The sequence below is a fragment of the Pyrus communis genome, chromosome 9, assembly GCF_041283825.1.
Source record: "Pyrus communis isolate YQ-2024b chromosome 9, ASM4128382v1, whole genome shotgun sequence".
Taxonomy (NCBI): Eukaryota; Viridiplantae; Streptophyta; class Magnoliopsida; order Rosales; family Rosaceae; genus Pyrus; species Pyrus communis.
The window spans coordinates 7,386,320-7,393,553 of NC_142573.1; the positions used below are offsets into that span (position 1 = coordinate 7,386,320).

At 38.7% G+C, this 7,234-nt stretch overlaps 1 long non-coding RNA gene and 1 pseudogene across 1 annotated transcript; both read right to left on the reverse strand.

Annotated features, from left to right (window-relative positions):
* Positions 1-1,451: 1,451 nt before the first annotated feature.
* LOC148694152 (uncharacterized) lies at positions 1,452-3,194 on the reverse strand. Its single transcript, XR_015966281.1, has 4 exons — positions 2,487-3,194; positions 2,315-2,367; positions 2,120-2,192; positions 1,452-1,868 (listed from the first exon to the last, which is right to left on the reverse strand). It is a non-coding gene; the product is annotated as an uncharacterized LOC148694152 (long non-coding RNA).
* A 247-nt stretch (positions 3,195-3,441) lies between these two features.
* On the reverse strand, positions 3,442-6,626 carry LOC137740375 (receptor-like protein 7; annotated as a pseudogene).
* Positions 6,627-7,234: the final 608 nt, after the last annotated feature.

Consider the following 7,234-nt stretch of genomic DNA (forward strand, 5'->3'; position numbering starts at 1 on the left):
TGATATTCATAGATTTCGAGATTGGATTGGGTAGAATATATATATTGCTTGGATCGATTATGTAATGTCAAGAATTGAAAGAAAATTGAAGATTTTAAGCTTGAACCACAATCTGATATGCTAATGCCACTCAAACCTTAACAGCCAAATTACATCAAATGTATTCGGTAGTTTCTCCTACAAGCGATATTTTACTTTAAAGTAATATAAATTGAGGAGAGAAGGATTTGAACTCGGTGTATATGAGGAGTATTTTATTTATGTGGGGAGTATATCCGCTATAGTTCTGCAACATAAATGAAAATCCATACCAGCATAACTCTTCTACTTCGTTGTTCGTATCCTTTCAACTTCCCACTCTTTGTTAGATTCTTACTTCTAGGCAGTCGGTTTCTCTACACGCAACGTACTCCCACCACGGGGCTTATTTATTGATAACTATATCATTTTAAATCTGGGGAATTTTGTTAGAGATGAGAAATGAGAGATGAAGAGAGAAGTTGAGGAAGAAGGTGAGAAAATATTTTTACACTTCAAAGTTAAGTTTAGAATATGTCAATAATAAGGTCTAATAGTACTATTCTTAATTATAAGTGAGAGGTCTTAAGTTCAATTTTCGTCAACTGCAGATTCAAATTATCGACTAGCCAAATGTGAGGTTTAGCCCACTCACCCACTCTTTAATGTAGATAATATCGAATATCTTAAAATAAAAGTTAGATTTAGAAAATATAACTGGAAAACATTAAGTTATACACACCTTAAATTTTTTTGTTTGTTTGATGCATTCTCTTTCATTTGTCTTACTTCCTTCCCTCACCTGAAAATATAACTGGAAGGTTAACCACCCTTCTAATACAAATGGTAGTAAACCTTGATCTATTTGACTTATGCCCTTATTATACTATCTGCTTTCAACTTTTTAAAGTAACCTGAATATCACCTCAACCAAATGTAAAATAACTACTTGCCTCTTCACTTATTATTAACACTTATTATTACCGTATCTTCACCATACAAACATCATAATCGAAACCGTTTATTATCTTTATTATCAAAGATCATGCACACAAAAAAATTATTCAATTTGGAAATCTTTTAACCATTCATATGCATAAAACAAATAAACAGTTAATCATGAAGATGCTACTTGTTACTAAAACCGTTGATTCGCTTTACATGAATGGATGACTACAAAATCTCTGAATCTCTGAATTTTTTGTAGATATGATTATGATAAAGAGAATGAACGATTCCAATTATAATGTTCATACTGTAGAGATACATTAATCGTAAGTGGAGGGACAAGTAAGTTCTCCAACGAGGCGAACACAAGCATTATCCTAAAAACTTTATGGCAACACTGGTGTCCCCCTTTGGGGGATGAGCTCATGCGCCCACTTACAAATAAAGTATCTGCTCCAAATTCACGAATTTGCGAATGTGTTCGCTCACGTAAACATACATCCATTATCAAGATCAAATACAACTCACATACGTGAATTTACCAAAAAGATGTAACCGAATATTCCGAGAACGAATTAACTCCAAATTCTCCTCTGGGTAAGGCTCGGGATACAAATATCTGCTCCAAATATACGGGATTGAACAAACAGCAGACTAAAGATAAAGTACAACCCACACACAATGGCCTTGGAAGTGCGTGTAAAATCTTAGTTTAATGATTAATTTCTCAATCTACATATCTAGAAACTATCATAAACTTGACCTTTCTCATTGCTTAAAACAAAGATGAAACAGGGAACAAAAAAAAACCTCATCTCAAGAGCTTTCTCTTCGTCATAAATAAATTTTGATAGCTTCCTCATCAAGTCTTTTATGTCGGCACCCGCTAGAGCATTGCTTATCTGTTAATATATATGAAATAATGTCAGTCAAATACATGCTTTCGCAAAGATTATGTTGTGTTTGTGCAAATCTAAGTTTTCAAATAGGTTAATGCTGCCAAAATATATCCCAGCATAAATAAAATTTGGCCTGGCCAACTTTATACAACCTTATAGGGAATGCTAATTATTAGTAACCGACAAATACAACAGTTTGGCCATACAATTATTGGTCTGAGCCATATGACATTCATGCTCCTATACAATTTTACCTTTAAATTAGAGATTCGTCTGTTGTACGCTTGTCTAATATTGAATTTGCATAAAATTAGCCTTTCAACGTATCTGCAAAAACAAAACGCAAACGAAAAGGAGTAAAATAACAGTCATTTCACTAAGCAAATCGTAAGTTGTTCTTAGAGTTTCTGACAAAACAAACTATAAAACAAAAGAATACAAGGTGATACCAGGCTTTCGAGATTTCAGCTTCTCTTTTCCACGACTCCATCCAAAACTGTACCTAATACATGGCGGGTAAGAAGAAGATAAGGAATACATCCGTGCGGCTAGCGGCCAAATTGATGTTTTCTGGTGGCTTAAGAGAAATCAAAACATAAGGACAGGACCAAATTGCCTTACCCACTATGAGGATCTTCAAGTTCCTTCTTCACCTCTTCAGGGAGATTGGCTAATCTAATAAACGAAACGAAGTCTCCCATGACCACTGCTATATCAAACTATCCTCCTAAATTATACGAATTGCAGTTAAAATGAACATAAAAATCCTCTTTAGAAGGTTATTGGAATTTCAAACATGCAGCGTGTTATGTATGAATCGATTTATATAGAGAAGACAATTAAATTCATAATTTACAGAGAGGGGAGAAGATTACCAGAAAATTGAAGTATTTTCCTGAGAAACAAAGAGAGAGTGTTTGATAATTTGAAGAACAGAGAGCAAACAAATAAATACAAGGCTAGAAAATCCCCAAATCGATTAAAAAAAACACAAGACCATGCTGCCTAACCTAACCAAACAGTACAAAAAGATTTGTAAAATAATTTTGGCCTCTCAATCACCACATGCCAGCAGATATAAATGCAAGAAATAATAAAAATTTGATTTTTTATCAGAATCCTGGACTCAGGAGGACCATGCTCGGGGCCTGTTCACCATCCCCACCCTTCCCTCTCTGTTTCTCTCCCCGAAATCGTGACGACCCATTCTCTCTCTCTCACTGTCACCCTCCCAGTCACCGAATCAAACATTGGGGCACTAGCATACTAACCTCTCCCACTCTCTCTCTCTCTCTCTCTCTCTCTCTCTCTCTCTCTCTCTCTCTCCCTCCCTCCCGGACACCCCAACGCAGAATGACCAAAAGACCCATGCCTTTTTCAATCCATCCGTTGGATTTGGAATGCAGAGAGGGCAAAAAGGGCATGCGGCCTTTCAGGCCTTGAACCTCTTCAATGGGCTGTGGCAGCCACTGCACAAACCAACACCAAATCTCACGTTGGGCCCAAAAAACCCAAAATTATACATGTCCAATTTTGATCATACATGTGGTGATCACATGTGTACATTTGTTATGTATCACAAACACGTGTTTCATTATTTTGCCCAATAATATATTACAAACGCACGGGTCATTTCGGAGACCCGCGGTAACATGTATTACATCTATGAATTGTAAAGGATAACAAAATGCAACAGACTCAACCCCAGAACAACTTAAACAACAACTAAACATGGAGATCAAATTTACAAGGACTAAAAAGCACTTTATCCCCTCCTCCTCCTCGTGCGTCTTGGCTGCCGCCTCCTGCTGAATTTCTCGACAAACCATTCACGCTTCTTGTTTGCCAGTGTATTCCCAGCAACCACCCCAACTATTAGACCACTGACAACTCCTGGCAGAACCACATACCAATCTAGTCCAATTTCGAACCCAGAGTCTTCATCTTCTTCCACGGCTGATGGTGGTGGCGGCGCTTCACATTTCCTTGACAAAGGCTTTCCACACAAACCCGAGTTTCCTTCGTATGAATCGTTTTCGAATGTGTCAAATTGTTTGCCAACTGGTATTGGCCCCCAAAGAAGATTATGGGACACATCCCAAGATGCAAGGAAAGTGAGTTGCGCCAGATTACTGGGGATCCTTCCTGAGAGCTGGTTGTGGGAGAGATCTAATGACTCGAGCATATTCAAGTTCCCCAACGATGAGGGGATTTGACCGGTGAGACCGTTATTCGAAAGGTTAAGCAAAACAAGGCCTCTTAGATTCCCAATAACACCTGCTGGAATCTCTCCGTCAAATTTATTACCTGACAGATCTATCAGTTTGAGAAGATTTGGGGTCTTTTCATATTTCAGCACAACACCTTTGCCAAAGATTGTGAGCGAGAATGAAACAGTTAAAAGGGTGAAAAGTCCATGTGAGTCAATGGACGAGGAGCTCTGAAAATACATGTCCGTGCTTTTGTCAACAAATTTCATGGAATTCCAGCTCTCAAAGTAGTTTGATGGCAATATACCAGAAAAATCATTGTTAGACAAATCGATTATGCAGAGCTTGGGGAACTCATGGGTTGTTGCAGGGTTACCAATCACGCCATGAAATCCATTAGACCGCAAAATGAGAGCCCATAAGACTGGAAGTGCCCCCAACCAAGATGGGAAGATGTCGCTGATGTGATTGTTTGCAATGTTGAGAAACACCAACTGAGTGCAATTGGCAATTGACCTTGGTAGCTTACCCCCTAACTGGTTATAACTTAAATCAACCGATTCCAAACTACTATTTACAGTTGAACATAACGAAGGAAGACCACCGTGAAAAGAATTGTTCCCCAGAATCAGTTTTCCAAGATTACTGGAGTTCCCCAAACACTGCGGAAGCTTGCCGCTCAAGTTATTGTTGGACAAATCAAGAATATGCAGATCATTCAAGTTGCAGAATGACGGTGATACTTCTCCACTATAACAATTGTCTGCAACATCATAAATTATGATGGATTGTGGCGGATTTGGCAGTGATCCTTGTAACTCGTTATGGCTGAGAAAAAAAGAACAACAGATTCTGCCACGGAAAAGTGCCTGGATCTTGCTCAAACCCTGTTAAAGAGTTGTTGGCAAGATTGAGATTCAACATTGTTTCTCTAGTTGCATTCCACAACCACTTCGGTATTTGGCCCCGAATGTTGTTGTTGGAAAGGTCGAGGTCGGTCAACTCGTATTGATCATGTAAAAATTCTGGAAACTCTGTCAAGTTGCACGAATCCAGCATTAGAACCTGAAGCTTAGGAAAAGCAGCGCTCATATTGGTTTTGAAATTCAGAGATAACTTGTTATATGATAAGAAAAGTTTCTTTAAAGATTTGAGCTTAGAATGTTGATCAATTTCAACCAATCCACTCAAGTTGTTATCGGAAAGGTCAAGGACTTGAAGATCTCGTAATCGGAAGAACGATTGAGGAATTTCTCCTTGTAATTTGTTATCGCTGAGGTCAAGATAGCTTAGTTGGGACAAGTTCATGAGCCAAGAAGGGATTGGACCAGTCATTTCATTACTCTCCATGGATAGATACGAGAGTTGCGTCAGGTTAGCCAGAAAAGTCGGGAACTCTCCCCTTCTAACAAGATCAAGGCCTAAGTGGGAAAGGTTTGTTAGCTTTCCAACCCAAAACCAGGGATAAGAAGCTAATTGACTTGTGGAAAAGTTTTCGGAAGAGTCGTAAAATGCGGAAATGTCAAGGTAACTGAGTTGGGTTAGGTTTTTGAGTGAGGATGGAAGACTAGGATAAAAGGTACAGTATGAGAGTTCTAGCACACTTAAGGAATGAAGGTTTCCGATAGAAGAGGGCAATTGACCATAGAACTTCGTGTTCCAAACATCCAATGTCTTGAAGGAATTGGTCTTGTTGAAGTTAGGAAAATAACCGGTTAGGTTCAAATTGTTGGACAGAAGAAGAACTTGTAAGCTTGGTAAGTGGAAAACACCAACTGGGAATTCCCCATACAACCCACATTGAGCGAGTCTGAGGGATATGAGAGAAGATGCATTGACCAAAACATCAGGCAGAGTGGAATATATGTCTACCAAATCAAGATGAAGTTGTTCAATGTTCTTGGTCACATTTTGAACTAGGCTTATCAAGTTGGTCTTGGTCAGTTTCAAAATGTTTTCACGGTCGGGAAACTTCTGACTGGTTGACAGATCAAGGGTTGAGAGCTTGGATAGCATTGAAATTTCTGATGGAATTTCGCCAGAAAAAAAAGACTGAGAAAGGTTGAGATACGTTAGGCTCGCAAGATCATGCCCCAATCTTGATGGTATTTGGGAGAAATTGAAGTTGTTATCTGAGAGGTCAAGACTCTGCAAGTGAACAAGTTGAAAGAGGCTGCTGCTGGAGTTGATAGAACCATAGAGACAGCTACTTCTTAGGTCAAGGCCAATAACATGGCCAGAGACCTCATCACACTCGACACCATCCCACGAACAACAGTCACTTGTCTGATTCTGAGCATCTCCTTCTGGTGTCCAAGATGTAAACTTTGGATAAGCAGAAGGAAGTGCAGAAGCTGACTCGTCTATCGTGAAGCTGTCGTTGAATTGCAACAAGGCAGAGCGCTCATCGTCGTGACAAATTGTCTGCGTCTGCACAGAGAGAGAAAATTGAGTAGCAATGATTAATAGCAAAGTAAAACAACGTACAGAAATGAACTTCGATCGGCGCGATTCCATTCCCATGACAACTTATGTTTTCTGATTATGGAAGTGTTTATGGCTTTCGCATAATTACGGATGCAGAAATCAACGTCCTTTTATAGACGCATCTCAACTCATTCAAAATAATCAAAAGAATAATATGGCTATGATAGATCAATCTCAATCACTCTAAGATTTGAAGTTAAGTCGTCTCCCTCTGCAGTAAAATCTAAGTTTTGAGAATTGAACCAGATGATGGGCAACTGATCATTACCACACACATTGCTGTATTCAAAATTATGCATCCCGTGCTGACAAAATTTAGTTTTCAACATTATCTATTCTAAAGTTGAGGGTAATTATTGAATGCCATGAAGCATGGGCTGCAGAGACAGAGGGAGATAGGCGTGGATTTGGGTTTTAATCTTTTTTTTTTTTTTTTTTTTTTCCTAATGAATGAAACAGGTTGGATGATATTAGTTAAAACCTCAGTGATTATGAGGATGATTTTAAACAGGTTGGATGATGCATACGTTTCTTGGTTAACCTAATTTTGATTTATTTCAAATGGGGGGTGGGTTTGGGTTTTAATCCCTTTTTCTAATAAATGAATAGATGAAGCATTTGACCAAGGAAGAATTCGTGCACATTAGGTCGGCAGAGCACCGGCTTCTTTGC